The sequence below is a fragment of the Dendrobates tinctorius genome, unplaced genomic scaffold (assembly GCF_039654945.1).
Source record: "Dendrobates tinctorius isolate UK_male_01 unplaced genomic scaffold, ASM3965494v1 ptg000089l, whole genome shotgun sequence".
In the NCBI taxonomy this organism is placed as follows: Eukaryota; Metazoa; Chordata; class Amphibia; order Anura; family Dendrobatidae; genus Dendrobates; species Dendrobates tinctorius.
In genome coordinates this window covers 11,254,431-11,281,712 of record NW_027361757.1, presented here as the reverse complement: position 1 = coordinate 11,281,712, position 27,282 = coordinate 11,254,431, and the positions used below count along the sequence as shown (strand labels likewise).

The 27,282-nt window shown below is 42.3% G+C and overlaps 1 protein-coding gene and 1 long non-coding RNA gene across 4 annotated transcripts in view; one reads left to right on the top strand and one right to left on the bottom strand.

Annotated features, from left to right (window-relative positions):
• The window catches only part of MICU1 (mitochondrial calcium uptake 1), a 402,009-nt gene that overhangs the window by 325,279 nt on the left and 49,448 nt on the right, over positions 1–27,282 (top strand). The window lies entirely within an intron of this gene.
• LOC141098213 (uncharacterized) overlaps positions 1–27,282 on the bottom strand; it is a 46,630-nt gene that overhangs the window by 6,619 nt on the left and 12,729 nt on the right. For 2 of the 3 annotated variants that reach the window (XR_012234178.1, XR_012234180.1), the window contains exon 5: positions 12,720–12,786. The exons of the other annotated variant lie outside the window; for it this stretch is intronic. This is a non-coding gene — a long non-coding RNA (uncharacterized lncRNA). The remainder of the gene's footprint in view (positions 1–12,719; positions 12,787–27,282) is intronic. 3 annotated transcript variants of the gene reach the window in all.

Genomic DNA, 27,282 nt, shown 5'->3' with positions numbered 1-27,282 from the left:
CCGTTATTGCATTTTAATGCAATATCACAGTGACGAAAAAACGTAATTCTGACTTTTTGATTTTTTTTTTCTCGCTACGCGTTTAGCGCTCGGGTTAATCCTTTTTTTTTATTGATAGATTGGGTTATTCTGAACGCGGAGATACCTAATATGTGTATGTGTGATTTTTTTTTTATTGCTTTATTTTGAATGGGGTGAAAGGGAGGTGATTTAATCTTTTATTTTTTTCATATTTTTAAAAACATTTTTTTAAAATTTTGGCATGCTTCAATAGCCTCCATGGGAGGCTAGAAGCATCCCATACTTGATTGGCTCTGCTACATATAGGCGATGAGCAGATCGCCTATATGTAGCTGAATTACTGCATTGCTATGAGCGCCAACCACCGAGTGGCGCTCATAGAAATGTGGCATCAACAGCCATAGAGATCTCTAGAAGACCTCTGGTTGTTATGCCAATGCATCGCTGATCCCCGATCACGTGACGGGTCGGAGATGCGCGTATTTTTGGCCCGGCGGCCGGAAGCGCCGGTTAAATGCCGCTGTCAGCGTTTAACTAGTTAATAGGCGCAGTTGGATCGCGATTCCACCTGCGCCTATTGCGGCCACATGTTATGTCCCGGCTTTGATGTGGGCTCACCGCCGGAGCCCACATCAAAGCGGGGAAGACGTCCAGTGACGGACAATGCCCGTCATTGGAAATTAAGGGGTTAAAGCGAACTTGTCACCAGACCCGACCGCCCCGCATGTGAGTATAATAAGTTAGTTTTCTTCTCTTACAGTTCGAGTTGGGGGCTCATATACAGCATTATAGATTGCCCTGAAAGGTGATGGCCTCATCTCATATCGGCCAAACCTGATGACAGGTTCCCTTTAAGACAGCATGATTGCTCCTTCTTAAAACCCCCAGTTCTCCAATAAAGTTTTTTTTTTTAAAAGCTCTTATCACACAATGGTACCTCTGTCTGTAACAACATGAACTACAAAATAATTCTGGTATTTGTCAGTGTTTTTTATCTTCATATCTCCTCCCAAAAAAATATGCATACAAATTACTTGTAATCAGAAAGTCATATGTACCTTGATGGAGTAAAAAGAAATGTTTGGAGATATGTGAGAGCTGCAGCAAATGTGTTTGTAAGGAGACAAAGTTCAGTTCTGCTGTTGTGTGTTACATGTCTCACACAGGTAACACCTCCTTTAATTTAAAATAATCTCTGGAGGCAGATTCTCAGGGAGATCTATGTACAGCTCATAGATCTTAAAAGCTAATTTACATATAAAAAAAAACATGGATTTCTCTGGCAAAAGACATTAGATCACAAATATCAATGTGTCATTTTATTCACTTTCTTATAACCTAGATGCTCATTTAGACTTAATGATCCTACTGATAGATACTTTGTAACATTTTATACAAACCCCTAATATGATCTTTAAAGGGTCTTGAATATTGCTCTTAATCTGTGTGTATTTGTATAACTTTTCCAAAAATATTTTGGATGTAGCTTCTTTCTAATCTTCAGACAAAGTACAGTTATAGGAAGCAGAGGAAGGATTTTCTCATTCCTTGGGTAAACCGTAACATCAATCACCCAATGAATAGTTGAAACATATGATTTCAATATATAATACAATCGCAATGTACATTATTCAACCTCCATTGAAAATGGGTGTATTAGCAAAATTTGCTTGCATTGCCATATTCCGTAATTTATTTTTTTTATTAATACCATTTTCGGGTAGATACTTTTTGGTCTCTAGTTATTGCATTTTATGCACGGAATTGCTATGTTAAAAAAACAGCAGTTCCAGCGCTTTCGATTTTTTTTCCTTTTTTTTTTTTTTAAAGGCAGAAAAGGAGGGTGAGTTAAAGTTGTATGTTTTTATTAATATTTTTTTAAAACTATTTTTTAGTTTGTTTTACTTGAAGATGAGAATAATCTGAACGCTTGTACTATATATTGCAATATCGTAGTATTGCAGCATAAAGTAAAAATGATGGCCTTCACACCTGCCCCGTAATGGCAGGTAAACCATTGGCACCACATGATCTCGTAGCAGAGGGAAACAGACGTTTGGAGCCGAGCCTCATAAACAATGCGTTTGACAGGGTTTGACTTCAGCATTTAAAGGGAACTTGTCAGGTCCCCTATGCCCTCCAAACCAGTAGCATTCACTTATGTATGATTAAACTCCCTGTCTTAGATGCCCTGTATAATGTTATTCAGTTAATTAAATGCTTTAAAAAAGCTGGATACTGGGCCGAGACGTGCGGTGAAACTCCGTCAATAGCCCAATCGGTGAGGGAGGGTGCTTGCAGCTGGGTCATGCCTGGCTGATACAAGGGATTCTGGAACTCGACGTGACATCAGTGAATGTCAGTGGTAACTGCAGCCTAGGTCACGTGATGCGGACTGAGCGATCAGCGATAGTGCTGCTCACAGGCACATATGGCAGCAGTATGTATTTACATATGCCGAGATCTCCATCTGCACATGCACTGCCCGAAGTGGCCATTTTCCCTGAGTCCACCGTACAGGAAACCACAGAACTGTGCGGGGGCTCTGGCATTTCACAAAATGTCGGCAGAGCCCCTGCAGCGCCGGACATCCCCGCAGCACTGCACTGCACATCGGACACCCCCTCCTCCCAGCCTGCGGCCTGCAGCATCACCCCACTCCTGCCTCCTCCAGCAGCGACCCTGGGACCCCACTTCACCGCAGCCACCACCCCCAGTAAGCATTAAGATGGATGGATTATAAGAAGCACCATAATTTTATTAAATAATATTTTTTTCCTATTTTTATCCTCAAAATTTGGGTTGCGTTTTATAATCCAGAGCGTCAACAAAGTCAGCGCAGCCGTCTACCAGGAAATTTTATAGCACTTCATGCTTCCTTCTGCTGTCAAGCTTTTGGAGATGGAAATTTCATTCTCCAGAAGGACTTGGCACCTGTCCACACTGCCAAAAGTACCAAGACCTGGTTTTAAAATAACAGTATCACTGTGCTTGATTGGCCAGCAAACTCACCTGACCTTAACCCCATAGATCTATGGGGTATTGTCAAGAGAAAACTGAGACACCAGACCCAACAATGCAGACGAGCTGAAGGCTGCTATCACAGCAACCTGGGCTTCCATAACACCTCAGCAGTGCCACAGGCTGATCGCCTCCATGCCACGCCAGATTGATGCAGTAATTAATGCAAAAGGAGCCCCGACCAAGTATTGAGTGCATTTACTGAATATACATTTCAGTAGGCCAACATTTCGGATTTTAAAATCATTTTTAAAGCTGGTGTTATAAAGTATTCTAATTTTCTGAGATAATGACTTTTGGGTTTTCATTGGCTGTAAGCCATAATCATCAACATTAACAGAAATAAACACTTGAAATAGATGACTCTGTAATGACTCTATAGAATATACTGTCTGAGTTTCACTTTTTGTATTGAAGAGCTGAAATAAATCAACTTTTTGATATCCTAACTTTGTGAGAAGCACTTGTGTGTATATATGTGTGTGTCTCTCTCTCTCTCTCTATATAATATATATATATATATATATATATATATACACACATATATAATCCATGCTTTGCAATCAGATGTGTTTATGCTATACTATCACTGTGAGTTCCCCAATAACTGGCCTGGTAGTGAAAACCGCTGCGGCCTCAGGTATCACTCATAAGTCAATTGCGCAGTTGTACTGACGATTGGAGGCAGCGGAGTTTTGTTCACTGACAAACTGGTGGCAGTGCTGGGATCTACGTGATCTCCCTGTTGTATTATCACTGATAATAATGGGTGATTTTGATTCATGATTGAGATGAAAAATATCTTGATTTTTTTTTTTTGTGCAAACGCGCAGTAGGCAAAAAAAAAAGAAAAGAATATATGAACAGCCCCATAAACTATAATGGGATAATGGGTTCAAGATCTATCTAGGAAAAATACGGATAGAACAATTACATGAAAAACCAACATCTGATTGAGGCCCAAGCAATTGTCTTATATTTTAATGAGCACATTTGGCATTAGCAGAGGCCGCAATTGTGCTGTATATTATACCCTCACTTTTTAGTGTCTTGAACAATAACTTGACAGATAAAATACAATGACAAGCTCCAGTGCATTTAATTAACTATAAAACAAGTAGTAGAGTTAGGTCATCTTTCTCTGCTCGCGTCCTCATTCACTTAGTCATTGCATTTAAGGCAGCAGTAGTTACCTTTTATATTCAGCCCGCTACAGCTTTTGTTCCGTGGGGGCGACTTCTTATTTTTTTTTTTTTTTGTTTTATATTTTTTCAGTCACATTATTCTTCCCTATGTGCTGATCCACAGAAGACTTGTATGAAGGATTTTTTCATGCAGCTTAGATCTAATGCTACATAATACACTAGAGAGTATGTGTGTATGTATATATATACAGCTCTGGAAAAAACTAATAGACCATTGCAAAATTTTCAGTTTGATTATTCTCTTTATAGGTATATTTTTGAGTAAAAAGTCAATTGCTCTTTTATTCTATAAACTACTGACAACATGTCTTCGAATTTTCAAGCACTAAATTTTGTATTTATTTGCAGAAAATGAGAAACGGTCACAATAGCAAAAAATGCAGTGCTTGAAGACCTCAAATAATGCTAAGAAAATAAGTTCATAATCATTTAGAAACAACAGTACTAATGTTTTAACTCAGGAAGAGTTCAGAAATCAATATTTTGTAGAATAACCATGATTTTTAATCACCGCTTTCATGTGTCTTGCATGCTTTCCACCAGTCTTTCACACTGCTTTTGGGTGACCTTATGCCACTCTTGGCACAAAAATGTAAGCAGTAGTTCTTTGTTTGATGGCTTGTGACTATCCATATTCCTGTTGATTACATTCCAGATATTTTCAATGGGGCTCAGGTCTGGAGATTGGGCAGGCCATGACAGGGATTTGATGTGGTGGTCCTTCATCCACACATTGATTGACCTAGCTGTGTAGCATAGCGCATTGTCCTGCTGGAAAAAAAACAGTCCTCCGAGTTGGGGAACATTGCCCGAGTAGAAGGAATGAACTGTTATTTCAGGATAACATTGTGTGCGGCTTGATTCATACGTCCTTCGCAAAGATTAACCTGCCCAATTTCAGCCTTGCTGAGCATCCCCAGATCATCACCGATCCTCCACCAAATTTTACAGTCGGTGCAAGACACTGTGGCTTGTACGCCTCTCCAGGTCTCCATCTAACCATTTGACGACCAGGTGTTGGGCAAAGCTGAAAATTAGACTCCTCAGAGAAGTTTTAGTGTTTGGAAATTCGAAGATATGTTGTCAGTAGGTTATAGAATAAAAGAGCAATTTACACTTTTCTCAAAAATATACCTATAAAGAGAAAAATCAGACAAACTGAAAATTTGGAAGTGGCCTCTTAGTTTTTGCCAGGGCTGTGTGTGTGTGTGCATATGTATGTGTGTGTGTGTGTGTGTGTGTGTGTGTGTGTGTGTGTGTGTGTGTATATATATATATATATATATATATATATATATATATATATATATATATATACACAGACCAAAAGTTTGGACACACCTCATTCAAAGAGTTTTCTTTATTTTCATGACTATGAAAATTGTAGATTCACTCTGAAGGCATCAAAACTATGAATTAACACATGTGGAATTATATAATTAACAAAAAAGTGTGAAACAGCTGAAAATGTCATATTCTAGGTTCTTCAAAGTAACCACCTTTTGCTTTGATTACTGCTTTGCACACTCTTGGCATTCTCTTGATGAACTTCAAGAGGTAGTCACCGGAAATGGTTTTCACTTCACAGGTGTGCCCTGTCAGGTTTAATAAGTGGGATTTCTTGCCTTATAAATGGGGTTGGAACTTGGGACCAACAGTTGTGTTGTGCAGAAGTCTGGTGGATACACAGCTGGTAGTCCTACTGAATAGACTGTTAGAATTTGTATTATGGCAAGAAAAAAAGCAGCTGAGTAAAGAAAAACGAGTGGCCATCATTACTTTAAGAAATGAAGGTCAGTCAGTCCGAAAAATTGAGAAAACTTTGAAAGTGTCCCCAAGTGCAGTGGCAAAAGCCATCAAGCGCTACAAAGAAACTGGCTCACATGTGGACCGCCCCAGGAAAGGAAGACCAAGAGTCACCTCTGCTGCAGAGGATAAGTTCATCTGAGTCACCAGCCTCAGAATTCGCAGGTAACAGCAGCTCAGATTAGAGACCAGGTCAATGCCACACAGAGTTCTAGCAGCTGACACATCTCTACAACAACTGTTAAGAGGAGACTTTGTGCAGCAGGCCTTCATGGTAAAATAGCTGCTAGGAAACCACTGCTAAGGACAGGCAACAAGCAGAAGAGACTTGTTTGGGCTAAAGAACACAAGGAATGGACATTAGACCAGTGGAAATCTGTACTTTGGTGTGATGAATCCAAATTTGAGATCTTTGGTTCCAACCACCGTGTCTTTGTGCGACGCAGAAAAGGTGAACGGATGGACTCTACATGCCTGGTTCCCACCGTGAAGCATGGAGGAGGTGTGATGGTGTGGGGGTGCTTTGCTGGTGACAGTGTTGGGGATTTATTCAAAATTGAAGGCATACTGAACCAGCATGGCTACCACAGCATCTTGCAGCGGCATGCTTTGCGTTTAGTTGGACCATCATTTATTTTTCAACAGGACAATGACCCCAAACACCTCCAGGCTGTGTAAGGGCTATTTGACCAAGAAGGAGAGTGATGGGGTGCTACACCAGATGACCTGGCCTCCACAGTCACCAGACCTGAACCCATTCGAGATGGTTTGGGGTGAGCTGGACCGCAGAGTGAAGGCAAAAGGGCCAACAAGTGATAGGCATCTCTGGGAACTCCTTCAAGACTCTTGGAAGATCATTTCCGGTGGTGACTACCTCTTGAAGCTTATCAAGAGAATGCCAAGAGTGTGCAAAGCAGTAATCAAAGCAAAAGGTGTGTACTTTGAAGAACCTAGAATATAAGACATATTTTCAGTTGTTTCACACTTTTTTGTTAATTATATAATTCCACATGTGTTAATTCATAGTTTTGATGCCTTCAGAGTGAATCTACAATTTTCATAGTCATGAAAATAAAGAAAACTCTTTGAATGAGAAGGTGTGTCCAAACTTTTGGTCTGTACTGTGTGTGTGTGTGTGTATGTGTATATATATATATATATATATATATATATATATATATATATATACATACATACATACGGGAAAATAAGTATTTAATCCCTTGCTGATGTTGCAAGTTTGCCCACTGACAAAGACATGAACAGTCTATAATTTTAAGGGTAGGTTATTTTTAACATGGAGAGATGGAATATCAAAAACAAAATTCAGAAAATCACATTGTATAAATGATATAAATGTATTTGCAATTTGCAGTGAGAAATAAGTATTTGATCCCTCTGGCAAACAAGACTTATCCTGATCGGCATCACATTTGTGTGTGTAAACAGGTCATGTGCTGCTGATAACATAATGTTCTATGAGCACAGAACAATCATATAAACAATCGTCCTGTGCACATAGCACATTCATAGGCCTGTATAAATAGGCCAGTAAACGGGTACCACTTAGCGACTGTTTAACAGCCTGAACCTGCCCGTCTAAAGGTGTCCATTACACTAGAAAATTTGTAGGAGCCAAATATTACACAGACTCCCATTGATTTTAACGTACATTTTTTTATTTTCTGATTTCCTCCTGCTGGATTCCTCAAATCATAACAGCTGATTGCAAGGAGTCCTTTAGTAGCGGGCACACGTGATCACCCAGCCACTGCAGGAAGCCGGCAGTTGCGGCTATCAGTGTTCCTGCTAAAGAGAAATGAATATTCACTGCTCTCCACACTGGATTCAGTGCATGGAGGTGGGAGGGACTATGAGGAGCAGTGAATACACATACTTTCTCTTTACATCAATTATAGGCTTTAATTGCATATAATTGCCAGATCAGTGCTATATACGTACAATTCCAAAGGAAAAAAGAAGACAGCACTGCTAGTACTGCTGAATGAGTGTGCCACAGGTGTAATAAATGACTGCAGGCTATACCTTTAGGATTCTGGGTACTCCTCCATCATGCTGAATTCCATAGAAGAAAGAAAATGGATAGCACTTACCGATCGTTAAAAAGTTCCATACTTCATTCAAAAGCGATTAAAACGTCATGGCCGGGAGAGTGAGGACAGGACCCATAGAAGCGCTGTTCAGCACGAAACGGCCGTCGTCAGCACCTGCATCTGCACACTCCTGTCCTCATTGTCCCGGCCATGACGTTTTAATCGCTTTTGAATAAAGTATGGAACTTTTTAAGGATCGGTGAGTGCTATCCGTTTTCTTCTATGGAATTCAGCGATATATACGTGATAAACAGATCTTTTTGTTCCTAGTACGACATATACAGTGGTGTGAAAAAAGTGTTTGCCCCCTTCCTGATTTCCCATTCTTTTGCATGTTTGTCACACGTAAATGTTTCAGATCACCAAACAGATTTAATTATTATTCAAAGATAACACAAGGAAATACAAAATTAAGTTTTTAAATGAAGGTCTTTATTATTACCAGAAAAAGAAATCCACACCTACAGGGCCCTGTGTGATAAAGTGATTGCTCCCCCCTTAAAACATAAATTAACTGTGGGTTTTCACATCTTTGGGAAACTGAGTTCAAATTCCCTAGTCACACCCAGACCTGATTTCTACACCTCTTCTTAATCAAGAAATCACTTAAATAGGACCTGCCTAACAAAGTGAAGTAGACCAAGACATCCTCAAATTTTGATATACTGAGATCCAAAGAAGTTCTTGAACAAATGAGAAACAAAGTAATTGAGATCCATGAGTCTGGAAAAGGTTATAACACCATTTCTAAAGCTTTGGGACTCCAGTGAACCACAACGAGAGCCATTATCCACAAATGTCGAAAACTTGGAATAATGATGAACTTTCCCAGAGTGGCCGACAGACCAAAATTACCTCGAGCACAGCAGTGACTCATCCAAGAGGTCACAGAAGACCCCACAACAGCATGCAAAGCACTGCAGGCCTCACTTGCCTCAGTTTATTTATTTATTTTACTCATTTATATAGTGCCATTAATTCCACAGTGCTTTACAGACACTGGCACTGTCCCTGATAGGGCTCACAATCTAAGTTCCCTATCAGTATGTCTTTGGAATGTGGTCAGATAAGGTCAGTATTCTTGACTTCACCATAAGAAAGAGACTGGGCAAAATGGCCTGCATGGCAGAGTTCCAACATGAAAACCACTGCTGAGCAATAATAACATAAAGGCTTGTTTCAGTTGTAACAGAAAACATCTTGATGATCTCCAAGACATTTCAGAGAATACTCTATGGACTGACGAAACAAAAGTTGAACTTTTCGAAAGGTATATGTCCCTGCACCTGACATAGAAGTATCACAGCATTTCATAAAAGGAATATTATACCAACATTAAAATGTGGTGGTAGTGTGATGGCCTGGGTTTGTTTTACTGCTTCAGAACCTGGAAGACTTGCTGTGGTAAATGGAACCATGAATTCTGCTGGCTACCAAAAAAATCCTGAAGGAGAATTTCCTGCCATCTGTTCAAGATCTAAAGCTCAAGTGCACTTGGGTTATGCAGTAGGACAATGGTTCAAAACACACCAAGTCCACCTCATATTGGCATAGTAAAAGCAAAATTAAGACTGGAGTTGCCTAATCAAAGTCCTGGCCTTAATCCGATTGCATTGCTGTGGCATGACCTGAAAAAGGTGATTCACCTTTCAAAGTGGGTGAATTACAACAATTCTGCAAAGATGGGTGGACCAATATTCCTCCAGAGTGTTGTAAAAGACTCATTGCCAGTTATCGCAACTGCTTTATTGCAGTTGCTGCTGCTAAGGGTTGCCCAACGAGTTATTAGGTTTAGGGGGCAATTACTTTTTCACACATGGCCCTGTAAGTTTGGATTTCTTCTTTCTTTAATAATAAAGACCTCCATTGAAAAACTGGTTTTTGTGCTTACTTGTGTTATCTTTGTCTAATATTTTAATTTTGTGTGGTAATCTGAAACATTTAAATGTGACAAATATGCAAAAGAATGGGAAATCATGAAAGATTTTTTCACACAAAAAAAAAATAAATAAATATATATATATATATATATACACACACACATACATACAGTGGGGAAAAAAGTATTTAGTCAGCCACCAATTGTGCAAGTTCTCCCATTTAGAAAGTTGTGAAAGGCCTGTAATTGACTAGTAATGATGATAACTCATGCATACTAAATGAAGATTTATTTTCAAAAACAATTTATTTAAAAAAAAAAAAAAAAATAGGATTGTCTGCTGGCAATTGACCCAATTATACAGACACATATAACTCAACGTTTCGGCTTTGATTTAAGCCTTTCTCAAGAAATGCCTGTTTTTAATAAAAAAGGCTTCGCATGTCAATGGTCATATTTACACTTCAGTGGTGGGGGTCAGTTGGTGGTATGTTGGCCCATTCCTCCATGCAGATCTCCTCTAGAGTAGTGATGTTTTGGGCCTGTCGCTGGGCAACACTGCTTTCAAAACCCTCAAAAGGTTTTCTATGAGGTTGAGATCTGAAGACTGACTAGGCCACTCCAGGACCTTCATATGCTTCTTACGAAGCCACTCCTTCATTGCCCTGGTAGTGTGCTTGGGATCATTATCATGCTGAAAGACCTATCCACACTTCATCTTCAATGCCCTTGCTGATGGAAGGTTTGCACTCAAAATCTCATGATACATGGCACCTTTCATTCTTTCATGCACATGGATCAGTCGTCCTGGTCCCTTTGCAAAGAAACAGCCCCAAAGCATGATGTTGCCACCCCCATGCTTCACAGTAGGTATGGTGCTCTTTGTATGCAATTCAGCATTCTGTCTCCTCCAAACACGACGCGGTTTGCTTCTAACAAACAGTTATGCTTTGGTTTCATCAGACCATATGACATTCTCCCAATACTCTTCTGGATAATCCAAATGCTCCATTAAACTTTAGACGGGCCCGGACATGTACTGACTTAAGCAGTGGGACACCTCTGGCACTGAAGGATCTGAGTTCCTGGTGGCGTAGTGTGTTACTGATGGTAGCCTTTGTTATGGTGGTCCCAGCTCTATCCAGGTCATTCACTAGGTCCTCCTGTGTGGTTCTGGGATTTTTGCTCACCGTTCTTGTGATCATTTTGACCCCACGAGGTGAGATCTTGTGTGGAGCCCCAGATCGAGGGAGATTATCAGTGGGTCTTGTATGTCTTCCATTTACTTATTATTGTTCCCACAGTTGATTTAATCACACCAAGCTGCTTGCCTATTGCAGATTCAATCTTCCCAGCCTGGTGCATTGATACAATTTTGTTTGTGGTGTCCTTCGACAGCTCTTTGGTCTTCATCATAGTGGAATTGGAGTGTGACTGTTTGAGGTTGTGGACAGGCGTCTTTTATACTGATAAGTTCAAACAGGTGCCATTACTACAGGTAAGCAATGAGTGCAGGACAGAGGAGCCTCTTAAAGATGAAGTTACAAGTCTGTGAAAGCCAGAAATCTTTCATGTTTTTAGGTGACCAAATACTTATTTTACACCATAATTTCCAAAATAAGTCTTCCCAGCTCAGACAAGGTGATTTTTCTGGATTTGTTTTCTCATTTTGACTCTCATAGTTTGGTCTACTTATAATGTTAATTACAGGCCTCTCATCTTTTTAAGTGGGAGAACTTGTACAATTGGTGGCTGACTAAATACTTTTTTTCCCCCATTGTATGAGCGCACAAATCAATCTAACATGTTTATACGCGATGGAGTTGTGGAAGGATCGCAGAGGACTGACAATTATACAACGCAGGATTTTAGCTTCTTCCCATTTTTCTTCCCTCCACTAATAGATGGGTGCTGGTGGGCAAATAACTTTACATTAGCTGTAATATGTGGGCAAAGCTTGGGCAGTGAATAAACAAACAGACCCTTATAAAACGTTGTTCCAGCTGTGGACAGTCATATTGTCCAACCTTGCAGCTGTAAAGTCTATCACTGATCAAGAGAAAATATCATGGCTCACCCTCATAATGAAATGCTTCATTCCACATAGCGTGTGCTGAACACAAACCAGATATCAGACAAATTCTCCGCCAACAGGTTTTACACTAAAGGGTGTTGCTGCCACCTACTGGAATCAAAGTGTACCACAAATTATTTTAAAGGTAATAATATACTAATAGTTTTTATCCTTTTTTTTTTTTTAGGGGGGTAGGAGAGGGGGCAGGTTTACTAAAATTTACCGATTTTTTTTTTTTTTTTTTTTTTTTTTTTTTTTTTTTTTTTACAGTGTCAACTTATAATAAACATTCTCAACATATGGCAAATTCATCACAAGGAGTTTTGGCAAATCATTAGACACTTTTGTCTAACTCCTTAACGACCGCCGATATGCCTTTTAATGGTAGTCATGATTGGGTCTTATTCTTCAGTGCCAATTTTTAACGGCGCTGAGGAATAAGTAAATGGCGTCCTCCAGTAGGTGCAAATGATGCGAGTGACGGTAAAAAAAAGTAAAATAAAATATGTGGAAAAAAAAAGCGCACACAAATCACAAACAGGCATTTCTCCACTAAAAATGCAACGTTTGCTTTAAACCCAAAAAAAATGTACACATACTTGATATCGCCGCATCTGGAATGATCTGACCTATAAAAGTCACTTTATTTGTCCCATACGGTGAACACTGTAAAACAAAATGAAACACTCCAAAAATGTGTGTTTTTTCATCATACTGACACACAAAGAATTGAATTAAAAAAATCATATGTTGAAAAAATGATATAAATGAAAACTCCAAACCATCGCTGTAATCATACCGCAGTGACAAACAAATCAGTCTTTTATCACTTTTACCGCAGGGTAAGCCGTGCAAAAAAAAATAAAAACAATTACTAAATTTCTGTTTTTTGTTTATTCTGAATCTGAAATATCTGATTTAAAATCGATCAATTGATTACGTTATGTGCCCCCCCAAAAAAACAAATCGTTGCTCAATAAATAAGCTTTAATACAGCACTTAGAGTTACATCTCTCTGGATATGGAGATGAAAAAACATTGTTTTTAATAAAAAAGTACCATATATACTCAAGTATAAGACAAGTTTTTCAGCCCTCTCGGCTTATACTTGAGTGAGGGTCCATAACATGGAGTGGGAGCGGCGGTTCACAGGAGGCAGGAGCCGGCTGCTGCAGCTAAAGACTGTGCCCACTGCTAAAGAGAAATGAATATTCATAGTCGTGGAGTCGGGAGTTTTAGTGTCCATTTTGGTGGAGTCGGTATAAAATGGACCAACTCCAACTCCTAAAATATATAATAAATTGTGTACAGCAGTACAATGCAGGATGTGCTAAATATTTTTTCATAAGAATTTGGGAAAGTTATGAAATGTCCTATAAATGTCTGTTCTGTTCCTGATCTAAGGATCTTGGCTTTTAGTTAAGATTAATCTGTGCTGCATTTCATGTACAATGTCAGTAGTAAAGCTCCTGCTCCACAGATCAGAGTAAAAAATCACAGATAAGGAATAATGATAATAATCTTTATATAGCGCCAACATATTTCGCAGCACTTTACAGTTGAACAGATTCAAAACACAAGTCATAAGTAACAACGTTAGCAATACAATAATTAAAGTAAAATAAGACGACCCTGCTCATGAGAGCTTACAATCTACAATGAGGTGGGGGAGATACAAAGTACAAGTGTGTATTTACAATGATTCTCCAGCCATCTTGAGAAGGTGGGGGATAGAGATAGTGAATGGGCTACACAAGCACACTTACACATAAAATGACTTTGATTAGTGAATGTGATAGGCTGCTCTGAACAGATGTGTTTAGAGGGAGCGCCTGAAACTATGCAAATTGTGGATAGTCCTAATTTCTTGGGGTAGAGCATTCCAGAGGATTGGCAGCACGGGAGAAATCTTGGAGTCGGGAGTGGGAGGTGCGGATTAGTGCAGAGGTTAGTTGAAAGTCTTTTGCAGAGTGCAGCGGTCGTCTAGGCCGATAGACAGAATGCCTGCAGCCCTGCACTTACAGTGGGTACGTAAAGTATTCAGACCCCTTTACATTTTTCACTGTTTCATTGCAGCCATTTGGCAAATTCAAAAAAGTTCATTTTTTTTCTAATTAATGAACACTACACCCCATCTTGACTGAAAAAAAAACAGAAATGTAAAGATGTTTACAAATTTATTAAAAAAGGAAAAACTGAAATCTCACATGGTCATAAGTATTCAGACCCTTTCCTCGGTATTGAGTAGAAGCACCCTTTTGAGCTAGTACAGTCATGACTCTTCTTGGGAATGATGCAACAAGTTTTTCACACCTGGATTTGGGGATCCTCTGCCATTCTTCCTTGCAGATCCTGTCCAGTTCCGTCAGGTTGGATGGTGAACGTTGGTGGACAGCCATTTTCAGGACTCTCCATTGATGCACAATTGGGAGTAGGTCAGGGCTCTGGCTGGGCCAGTCAAGAATGGTCACAGAGTTGTTTTGAAACCACTCTTTTGTTATTTTAGCTGTGTGCTTAGGGTCATTGTCTTGTTGGAAGGTGAACCTTCAGCCAAGTCTGATGTCCAGACCACTCTGGAAGAGGTTTTCTTCCAGGATACAGTGGGGAAAAAAAGTATTTAGTCAGTCAGCAATAGTGCAAGTTCCACCACTTAAAAAGTTGAGAGGCGTCTGTAATTTACATCATAGGTAGACCTCAACTATGGGAGACAAACTGAGAAAAAAAAATCCAGAAAATCACATTGTCTGTTTTTTTTTCATTTTATTTGCATATTATGGTGGAAAATAAGTATTTGGTCAGAAACAAAATTTCATCTCAATACTTTGTGATATATCCTTTGTTGGCAATGACAGAGGTCAAACGTTTTCTGTAAGTCTTCACAAGGTTGCCACACACTGTTGTTGGTATGTTGGCCCATTCCTCCATGCAGATCTCCTCTAGAGCAGTGATGTTTTTGGCTTTTCGCTTGGCAACACGGACTTTCAACTCCCTCCAAAGGTTTTCTATAGGGTTGAGATCTGGAGACTGGCTAGGCCACTCCAGGACCTTGAAATGCTTCTTACGAAGCCACTCCTTCGTTGTCCTGGCGGTGTGCTTTGGATCATTGTCATGTTGAAAGACCCAGCCACGTTTCATATTCAATGCCCTTGCTGATGGAAGGAGGTTTGCACTCAAAATCTCACGATACATGGCCCCATTCATTCTTTCATGTACCCGGATCAGTCGTCCTGGCCCCTTTGCAGAGAAACAGCCCCAAAGCATGATGTTTCCACCACCATGCTTTACAGTAGGTATGGTGTTTGATGGATGCAACTCAGTATTCTTTTTCCTCCAAACACGACAAGTTGTGTTTCTACCAAACAGTTCCAGTTTGGTTTCATCAGACCATAGGACATTCTCCCAAAACTCCTCTGGATCATCCAAATGCTCTCTAGCAAACTTCAGACAGGCCCGGACATGTACAGGCTTAAGCAGTGGGACACGTCTGGCACTGCAGGATCTGAGTCCATGGTGGCGTAGTGTGTTACTTATGGTAGGCCTTGTTACATTGGTCCCAGCTCTCTGCAGTTCATTCACTAGGTCCCCCCGCGTGGTTCTGGGATTTTTGCTCACCGTTCTTGTGATCATTCTGACCCCACGGGGTGGGATTTTGCGTGGAGCACCAGATCGAGGGAGATTATCAGTGGTCTTGTATGTCTTCCATTTTCTAATTATTGCTCCCACAGTTGATTTCTTCACTCCAAGCTGGTTGGCTATTGCAGATTCAGTCTTCCCAGCCTGGTGCAGGGCTACAATTTTGTTTCTGGTGTCCTTTGACAGCTCTTTGGTCTTCACCATAGTGGAGTTTGGAGTCAGACTGTTTGAGGGTGTGCACAGGTGTCTTTTTATACTGATAACAAGTTTAAACAGGTGCCATTACTACAGGTAATGAGTGGAGGAAAGAGGAGACTCTTAAAGAAGTTGTTACAGGTCTGTGAGAGCCAGAAATCTTGATTGCTTGTTTCTGACCAAATACTTATTTTCCACCATAATATGCAAATAAAATGAAAAAAAAACAGACAATGTGATTTTCTGGATTTTTTTTTCTCAGTTTGTCTCCCATAGTTGAGGTCTACCTATGATGTAAATTACAGACGCCTCTCATCTTTTTAAGTGGTGGAACTTGCACTATTGCTGACTGACTAAATACTTTTTTTCCCCACTGTATGTCTGTACTTGGCCGCATTCATGTTTCCTTCAATTGCAACCAGTCGTATTGTCCCTGCAGCTGAAAAACACCCCCATAGCAAGATGCTGCCACCACCATGTTTCACTGCTGGGATTGTATTGGGCAGGTGATGAGCAGTGCCTGGTTTTCTCCACATATACTGTTTAGAATTATCACCACAAAGTTCTAGCTTCGTCTAATCAGAGAATCTTATTTCTCATAGTCTGGGAGTCCTTCATGTGTGTTTTTTTTTTTTAGCAAACTCTATGCAGGCTTTCATATGTCTGTCACTGAGGAGAGGCTTCAGTCAGGTCACTCTGCCATAAAGGCCTGACTGGTGGAGGGTGGCAGTGATAGTAGACTTTGTGGAACTTTCTCCCATCTCCCTACTGCATCTGTGAAGCTCAGCCACAGTGATCTTGTGGTTCTTCTTTACCTCTCTCACTGAGGCTGTTCTCTCACGATTGCTCAGTTTAGCTGGAAGGACAGGTCTAGGAAGACTTCTGGTGGTCCCAAACTTCTTCCATTTAAGGATTATTGAGGCCACTGTGCTCTTAGTAACCTTGAGTATTGCAGAAATTCTTTTGTAACCTTGGCCAGATATGTGCCTTGCCACATTTCTGTCTCTGAGCTCCTTGACCAGTTCCTTTGACCTCATGATTCTCATTTGGTTTGACATGCACTGTGAGCTGTGCGTAGACAACACAAGAGCGCTTGGTGAAGGAGTCCAGTGTATGGGGTGTCAGGAGAGATATCTATTGGCCAAAAGATGGTTAGACTGACAGCTATGTGTAAAGAACACTAACTTCCCACCTACCTCAAATCAACAAAACAAAAGCCATACTGTAGTAATGTACCTGGAATTTCTGGATGCAAGCACTTCATAAAATGACCGGTCCGACATCCATAGAAATAAAACATCTTCATCCTTTATCTGGAATGTTCTTAAAATCCACAACAAACCATAAAAACTTTCCCCAGCGCTTTTCACACAGATTGTTTTTAGTCACAGTTCACAATCACTGAAGTCACAATGCAATATATACTGACTGCTACCGATCACAGGGGGAAAAAAGCACAATCACAGGAGAATTAAGCCCCCGTTACACATAGCGATATCGCTGTAAAGTCACCTATTTTGTGACGTAGCAGCGATATTGCTAGCGATATCGCTACATGTGATCCTTACCTCCGACCGGCTCCCCCGCTGGTTATCGCTGATCGTGCGAGAAGGTCCTGGATCATTTCTTGTCTTCAGCTTCCTGCTGGGCTTCCTGTGGCGCCGACGAGCGACGCGTGGATGCGGGCGGGAGGACGTCAGGATCGCCGCGTCTGACAGGTAAGTAACGACCCCCGATCCCTGCGATGTCGCTGGTGAGATCTGCCTGTGTGACAGCTCACTAGCCACCACTTAGCGATGCACCAGCGATCCATATCGTTGTCGGGAACGCTGGTGCATCGCTAAGTGTAACTGTACCCTAAGTGTGAGACAATGAGTGGTGTCATATTGTTGTGCAGGGGCGGGCTGGGCCGGGTGGCAGGGAGGCATATGCCCCCCGGGCCGCTCCCCCAGGCGCACACGTGGGCCGGCAGCTTTCTCTGAGCTGTGCATAGCTGTCTTACCTTGACAGCTGCGCAGCTGCGACTCTCTCCCTCCGCCCTCCCTGGACTTCTGGTCATGTGACATGGCTGTAGCTAGAATGTAGGGGCTCCTTGCAGGTCCTGACTACAGCCCATACAGTCTAGCTGATTCACTGCTGAAAGTGATACAATGTATGGGCTCCTTCCAGGTACAGCGTCTGCCATGACAAGAGGAGCTGCAGCTGTGCCTGCTGGGGATCACTGGTGAGGTAAGTATGAAAAACGTTTTCTTTTTCTTTATCAAATGAATTAAATGGGTGAGGGGGCTGCAAATGATGAAAGGGGGGCTGCCAATGGTGGAGGGGGCTGCAAATGATGGATGGGGTGCTGGAAATGAAGGAGGGGGGCTGGAAATGATGGAGGGGCTGCAAATGATGGAGGGGGCTGCAAATGATGGAGGGGGCTGCAAATGATGGATGTGGTGCTGGAAATGATGGCGGGGGCTGGAAATGATGGAGCGGGTGCTGGAAATGATAAAGTGGGGCTGCAAATGATGGAAGAGGTGCTGGAAATGATGGCGGGGTGCTGCAAATGATGGAAGAGGTGCTGCAAATGATGGAGGGGGCTGCAAATAATGGAGGAGGTGCTGGAAATGATGGAGGGGTGCTGGAAATGATGGAGGGGGGCTGCAAATGATGGAGGGGGCTGCAAATGATGAAGGGGTGCTGGAAATGATGGAGGGGGCTGCAAATGATGGAGCGGCCCTGCAAATGATGGAGGGGGCTGCAAATGATGGAGCGGCCCTGCAAATGATGGAGGGGTGCTGGAAATGATGCAGGGGGCTGCAAATGATGGAGGGGGGCTGCAAATGATGGAGGAGGTGCTGCAAATGATGGAGGGGGTGCTGGAAATGATGGAGCAGGCCTGCAAATGATGGTGGGGTGCTGGAAATGGTGTGGGTGCTGGAAATGATGGAGGGGGCTGCAAATGATGGAGGGGGTGCTGGAAATGATAAAGGGGTGCTGGAAATGATGGAGGGGGCTGCAAATAATGGAGGAGGTGCTGGAAATGATGGAGGGGGTGCTGGAATTTATGTAGGGGTGCTGGAAATGATGCAGGGGGCTGCGAAAGATGGATGGGGTGCTGGAAATGATAGAGGGGGCTGCAAATGATGGAGGAGGTGCTTGAAATGATGGAGGGGGGCTGCAAATGATGGAGGGGGTGCTGGAAATGATGGAGGGGGTGCTGGAAATGATGGAGCGGGTGCTGGAAATAATGGAGGGGGTGCTGGAAATGATGGAGGGGGCTGCAAATGATGGAGGGGGTGCTGGAAATGGAGGGGGGCTGCAAATGATGGAGGAGGTGCTGCAAATGATGGAGAGGGTGCTGGAAATGAAAAAGTGGGGCTGCCAATGATGGAGGGGGCTGCCAATGATGGAGAGGGCTGCCAATGATGGAGGGGGCTGCAAATGATGTAGCGGGCCTGCAAATGATGGAGGAGGTGCTGCAAATGATGGAGGGGGTGCTGGAAATGGAGGGGGTGCTGGAAATGATGGAGGGGGTGCTGGAAATGATGGAGGGGGTGCTGGAAATGATGGAGGGGTGCTGGAAATGATAGTGGGGCTGCAAATGATAGAGGGGGCTGCCAATGATGGAGGGGGTGCTGCAGTGCAAATGATGGAGGGGGTGCTTCCAATGATGAAGGGGGGCTACAAATGATGGAGGGGTTTGCTGAAAATGATGAAAGGGGGATGCAAATGATGGAGGGGGGTGCTGCAATTTGCAAATTATGGAATGGGGCCTGCAAATGTTGGAAGGGGCTGCAAATGACGGAGGGGGGATGCATATTATGATGTGAGGGAGGGGATAGGGGACTGCACATGAAATGGGGGGGAGAATGGGGGACTGTAAATGAAGTGAGGGGGTAAGGGGGACTGCAAATGTTGAAGAGGGGGGGAAGGGGGACTGCAAATGATGAAATGAGGGACAGGGACAGCAATTGAATTGAAGGTGGGGGATGGGGAGAACAAATGAGGACCTGGGGGGGAGCAAATAATCAATTTTCAGGGTGATGGGAGTAAATGATGTATTGAATGTGGGGTGAGAGCAGTTGATAATGAGTAGAGGGTGGGAGAGAAAGACATGACAATGAATTGGGGCGGAAGGGGCATATAAATATAATGAATTGGGGGAGCGGGAGGCATATATTGGGGGACATTGAGGATGCAGTGACTGGTAATGAATTGGAGGAAGAGTACAGGGGCTAATTAATGTATATATTAGGTGGGGAAATTGCTATTCATTGTTGGTGGGGGCGCAGTGGTGAATTATAATTTATATTTGGAATGGTGGATTATTATATATAAATGGTGGGTGCACGTCTGTATTTAGATGTGTAGTGTAGAAGAAAGGGGAAAAATAGGGAATGTGCTCTGGAAGCCGTGCTCAAGGTAACTTTGTGTTATTTTATGCAGAGACGAGTCCTGGCTGAAAGAAATTATGGCGGTCTGCCCTGCATAAAAAAGAAAAGCAAAGATGAGGGACTTCAGCTGGAGACGTCACTGGTGAGTCAGTGTGCTACCTGTACACTGACACTATACACTATAACCTGTTCACTGTGCGCTATATACAGAGCTCATGTGTATAATGTCACTGGTGATCACTGTATTACCTGGACACTGACACTATATACAGAGTTTCTGTGTATAATGTCACTGGTGAGCTCTGTATTACCTGCACACTGACACTATATACAGAGCTTCTGTGTATAATGTCACAGGTAATCACTGTATTACCTGGACACTGACAATGTATACAGAGCTCCTGTGTATAATGTCACTGGTGAGCTCTGTATTACCTGTACACTATATACAAAGCTCCTGTGTATAATGGCATTAGTGTTGTGTATTTTTTTTATTAATGATCTGTATTTTAGTCTTCGGTCACTGTATGGTGGTAGTATGTGATCTGGTTATGGTGTGGCGGTATTTCTCCCTGTATGTGGTATTATTTGGCACTATGTGATGGTAATATGTGGTCTGGTCATGGTATGGAGGTATTTGTTCCGTATATATGGTATTATTCGGTCGCTATAGAATCATAGAATCGTAGAGTTGGAAGGGACCTCCTGGGCCATCTGGTCCAACCCCCTGCTCAAAGCAGGATTCGCTAAATCATCCCAGTCAGATGTCTGTCCAGCCTCTGTTTGAAGACTTCTATTGAAGGAGAACTCACCACTTCTCGTGGCAGCCTGTTCCACTCATTGATCACTCTAACTGTCAAAAAGTTTTTTCTAATATCTAATCTGTGTCTCTTCCCATTCAGTTTCATCCCATTGCTTCTAGTCTTTCCTTGTGCAAATGAGAATAAAGTTGATCCTTCTACAATGTGACAGCCCTTTAGATATTTGTAGACAGCTATTAAGTCTCCTCTCAGTCTTCTCTTTTGCAAACTAAACATTCCCAAATCCTGCAACCTTTCCTCATAAGACAGGGTTTGCAGACCGGTCACCATTCTGGTCGCTCTTTTCTGAACTTGCTCCAGTTTGTTGATGTCTTTTTTAAAATGTGGTGCCCAAAACTGGACACAATATTCCAGATGAGGTCTGACCAAAGAGGAGTAGAGGGAAATAATGACTTCACGTGATCTAGACTGTATGCTTCTGTTAATACATCCTAGAATTGCATTTGCCTTTTTTGCTGCTGCATCACACTGTTGACTCATATTCAGTCTGTGATCTATTAGTATACCCAAGTCTTTTTCACATGTGCTGTCACTTAGCCCTATTCCTCCCATTCTATATATGCTTTTTTCATTTTTATTGCCCAGATGTAGTACTTTGCATTTCTCCCTGTTAAAAACCATTCTGTTAGTTGCTGCCCACTTCTCCAGTTTATTTAAATCTTTTTGAATCCTCTCTCTCTCTTCTCTAGTATTAGCTATCCCTCCTAGCTTTGTGTCATCAGCAAATTTAATCAGTTTACCCTCAATTCCTTCATCTAAATCGTTGATAAAGATGTTGAACAATACAGGGCCCAGGACAGAGCCCTGTGGTACCCCACTTGAGACATTCTTCCAACTGGATGTGCAGCCATTTACGACCACTCTTTGGGTCCGATCACTAAGCCAGTTATGAATCCACCTAACAGTTGCCTTGTCCATTCCATACTTAGTCATTTTTTCAATAAGGATTGTATGAGAGACTTTGTCAAATGCTTTGCTGAAGTCAAGATATACTATATCTACAGCATTTCCTTGATCCACCCAATCAGTGATACCGTCATAGAAGGAAATTAAGTTAGTCTGACATGACTTATTAGTTAGAAACCCATGCTGACTCTGTTTAATCACTTCATTCTTATCCAGGTATTGACATACATGTTGTTTAATAATTTGTTCAAAGATCTTTCCTGGTATAGAAGTCAGACTCACCGGCCTATAGTTGCCTGGGTCCATGTGGTGGTAATATATGGTCTGGTCATGGTGTGACAGTTTTTGTCCCTTGTATGTGATATTAATGGTCATTCTAAAAAATATATGCAACTCATTCCCTTAAAGAAAAATAAATAAAAATAAACCTAAAAAGAGTATTGGATATTTTAGGAAATGTTAAATAAGTAAGAGTAGAATATGGCCCGGCCAAAAGAGTCTACCTTGTTGTGGTGGTGGCTTAAAAATTCTTTTGGCCAAAACAAAAGCTGCTGGTTATGTATGTGATCTGGTGTTTGCTGGGAACTGTTAATAGATTGGTGAGGACATGGTGTAGAAGATGAGTTTTTCCAAGAGCGGGTAGTGGGACTGTGGCAGGCTCGAGGTGTGGAGGCAGAACTGGGGTGGAGTCTCAAAGGGGTCCTGAAAATTTTGCCAGTATGGGGCCCCGATATTCCTAGTGGCAGCCCTGACTGTAATCGTGTGTGTTCTGCAGGACTGGTATCTACCATTATAGGGTTCCTGTAAGGTGGGACTAGTGCTCTTTTTAGTAGCTTTTGTTTTTTTTTTATTTAGTAACAGCTTAATGTGTTTCGGTCATTATGTAGTAGAAGGTGTATGGTGGTGTCAATGGTCTGATTAGAGTGTTTTGTTATGTCGAGGTAATGGTCATATTATATTATGTATTCGCGGTGTGGTGGTGATGTGGTGGGCATTGTGCAGACGTATTGTTTTGGCCTTTTATAGTAGTAATATTGATCATACTGCTCTTTGCATTGTGTTTTTGGGTAGCAACAGTGGTATACTGTAATTATATATACATGCTATTTTAAATGGCTAAAGGTTGGTCTTATGGGGAGACATGCTTTTTGGGGCTTGGGCCCTTGAGCTTTAAGGACCCTGGCAATGCCCCTGCCATATTGTATGTTTAAATGTCTGTGTTTCTGGAGTTGTATGTTTGTAAGTAAGCTCAGTTATGGTACCATATCTAAGCAGTAACCTTGGTTCTGATACTGTATTGATGTAGTAATCTAGATTCTGGTACAATATGTATGCCATAAGCTTGGTTCTGTTTCTGTATCTTGTAGTAGACATAGTAAGCTCTGTTCTGCTTCCTTATCTCTCTAGTAAGCTCTGTTCTGATCCCATATCTCTGGAGTAAGCTTGGTTCTGCTCCCATATCTCTGGAGTAAGCTCTGTTCTGCTTCCATATCTCTGGAGTAAGCTTGGTTCTGCTCCCATATCTCTGTAGTAAGCTCGATTCTGCTCCCTTATCTCTGTTGTAAACTCGGTTCTGCTGCCTTATCTCTGTAGTAAGCTCGGTTCTACTCCTTTATTTCTGTAGTAAGCTCGGTTCGGCTTCCATAGCTCTGTAGTAAGCTCAGTTCTGCTTCCATACCTCTGTAGTCAGCTTCCTTCTGTTACAGTATCTATGTAGGCAGCAAGCTTGGTTCTGCTCCCATATCTCTGTAGATATTCAATTCTGCTCCCTTATCTCTGTTGTAAACTCGGTTTTGCTCCCTTATCTCTGTAGTAAGCTCGGTTCTACTCCTTTATTTCTGTAGTAAGCTTGGTTCTGCTTCCATATCTCTGTAGTAAGCTCTGTTCTGCTCCCATATCTCTGTAGTAAGCTCCGCTCTTTTCCCATTTCTCTGTAGTTAGCTCGGTTCTGCTCCCATATACAGTGGGGCAAAAAAGTATTTAGTCAGTCAGCAATAGTGCAAGTTCCACCACTTAAAAAGATGAGAGGCGTCTGTAATTTACATCATAGGTAGACCTCAACTATGGGAGACAAACTGAGAAAAAAAAAATCCCGAAAATCACATTGTCTGTTTTTTTTCCTTTTATTTGCATATTATGGTGGAAAATAAGTATTTGGTCAGAAACAAAATTTCATCTCAATACTTTGTGATATATCCTTTGTTGGCGATGACAGAGGTCAAACGTTTTCTGTAAGTCTTCACAAGGTTGCCACACACTGTTGTTGGTATGTTGGCCCATTCCTCCATGCAGATCTCCTCTAGAGCAGTGATGTTTTTGGCTTTTCGCTTGGCAACACGGACTTTCAACTCCCTCCAAAGGTTTTCTATAGGGTTGAGATCTGGAGACTGGCTAGGCCACTCCAGGACCTTGAAATGCTTCTTACGAAGCCACTCCTTCATTGCCCTGGCGGTGTGCTTTGGATCATTGTCATGTTGAAAGACCCAGCCACGTTTCATCATCAATGCCCTTGCTGATGGAAGGAGGTTTGCACTCAAAATCTCACGATACATGGCCCCATTCATTCTTTCATGTACCCGGATCAGTCGTCCTGGCCCCTTTGCAGAGAAACAGCCCCAAAGCATGATGTTTCCACCACCATGCTTTACAGTAGGTATGGTGTTTGATGGATGCAACTCAGTATTCTTTTTCCTCCAAACACGACAAGTTGTGTTTCTACCAAACAGTTCCAGTTTGGTTTCATCAGACCAAAGGACATTCTCCCAAAACTCCTCTGGATCATCCAAATGCTCTCTAGCAAACTTCAGACGGGCCCGGACATGTACAGGCTTAAGCAGTGGGACACGTCTGGCACTGCAGGATCTGAGTCCATGGTGGCGTAGTGTGTTACTTATGGTAGGCCTTGTTACATTGGTCCCAGCTCTCTGCAGTTCATTCACTAGGTCCCCCCGCGTGGTTCTGGGATTTTTGCTCACCGTTCTTGTGATCATTCTGACCCCACGGGGTGGGATTTTGCGTGGAGCACCAGATCGAGGGAGATTATCAGTGGTCTTGTATGTCTTCCATTTTCTAATTATTGCTCCCACAGTTGATTTCTTCACTCCAAGCTGGTTGGCTATTGCAGATTCAGTCTTCCCAGCCTGGTGCAGGGCTACAATTTTGTTTCTGGTGTCCTTTGACAGCTCTTTGGTCTTCACCATAGTGGAGTTTGGAGTAAGACTGTTTGAGGGTGTGCACAGGTGTCTTTTTATACTGATAACAAGTTTAAACAGGTGCCATTACTACAGGTAATGAGTGGAGGAAACAGGAGACTCTTAAAGAAGAAGTTACAGGTCTGTGAGAGCCAGAAATCTTGATTGCTTGTTTCTGACCAAATACTTATTTTTCACCATAATATGCAAATAAAATGAAAAAACAACAGACAATGTGATTTTCTGGATTTTTTTTTCTCAGTTTGTCTCCCATAGTTGAGGTCTACCTATGATGTAAATTACAGACACCTCTCATCTTTTTAAGTGGTGGAACTTGCACTATTGCTGACTGACTAAATACTTTTTTGCCCCACTGTATCTCTGTAGTAAGCTCCAGTCAGTTTCCTTGTCTACGTAGCAATCTTGGTTCCGGTCTCGTGTCTATGTAGTCAGCTTGCTTCTGTTACAGTATCTATGTAGGCAGCAAACTTGGCTCTGCTCCCATATATACAGTCATATGTTAAAGTTTGGGCACCCCTATTAATGTTAACCTTTTTTCTTTATAACAATTTTGGTTTTTGCAACAGCTATTTCAGTTTCATATATCTAATAACTGATGGACTCAGTTATATTTCTGGATTCAAATGAGGTTTATTGTACTAACAGAAAATGTGCAATCTGCATTTTAACAAAATTTGACCGGTGCAAAAGTATGGGCACCCTTATCATTTTCTTGATTTGAACACTCCTAACTACCGTATTTTCCGCTTTGTAAGACGCACTTTTTTTCCCCCAAAATTTGGGGGGAAAACAGGGGTGCGTCTTACAAAGCGGACATGCCTTACCTAGGCTGTGATCGGGGGCGTCCGGCGGTTGCTGGCCGCTGCTGCGGGTGTGTCCGGTGCCGCGTTGTGTGCCCGTCGATGCCCGGGGCTCTGCCAACATTGTGCGACAGGCCAGAGCCCCGGCATTTCCTCAGTTCCCTGTGTGCCGGTAAAAAGATGGCCGCCGGCGCGTGCGCAGATGGGATCTCGGGACCCAGTTCTCGAGAGATGAGATTTGAAATCTCATCTCTCGAGAGGTGGGTCCCGAGATCCCATCTGCGCACGCGCCGGCGGCCATTTTCCCTGGGTTCCCTGTGTGCGCGCGGTGGTGCCTGCAAAAAAATGGCCGCCGCGCGTGCGCAGATGGGATCTCGGATCCAGCTCTCGAGAGATGAGATTTCAGATCTCATTTCTCGAGAACTGGTCCCGAGATCCCATCTGCGCACGCGCCGGCGGCCATTTTTTTTTTACCGGCACTTCAGCGCACATATACAGGGAACCGAGGAAATGCTGGGGCTCTGGTCTGTCGAACAATGTCGGCAGAGCCCCGGGCATCGATGGGCACACAACGCCGCACCGGAGCACCCGCAGCACCGGCTTCCAACCGCCGGACAAGTGGAGAAACCTGACACCAGCACAAGACTCTGCAGCAGCAACAGCACACATCGGAGCCCCCCCTCATCCCTGAATGCGGCCTGCAGCATCACTCCACGCCTGCCTCCTCCAGCAGCGAGCCTGGGACCCCTCTACACCGCAGCCACCAACCCCGGTAAGCAATAAGATGCAAGGATTATAAGAGGCACCACCATTTTATTAAAAAATATTTTTTTCTTATTTTTCTCCTCAAAAATTGTGGTGCGTCTTATAATCCGGAGCGTCTTATAAAGCGAAAAATACGGTACTTTTTACTGACTTCCTGAAGCACTAAATTGGTTTTGTAACCTCATTGAGCTTTGAACTTCATAGCCAGGTGTATCAAATCATGAGAAAAGGTATTTAAGGTGGCCACTTGCAAGTAGTTCTCCTATTTGATTCTCCTATGAAGAGTGGCATCATGGGCTTCTCAAAACAACTCTCAAATGATCTGAAAACAAAGATTATTCAACATAGCTTTTCAGGGGAAGGATACAAAAAGTTGTCTCAGAGATTTAACCTGTCAGTTTCCACTGTGAGGAACATAGTAAGGAAATGGAAGAACACAGGTACAGTT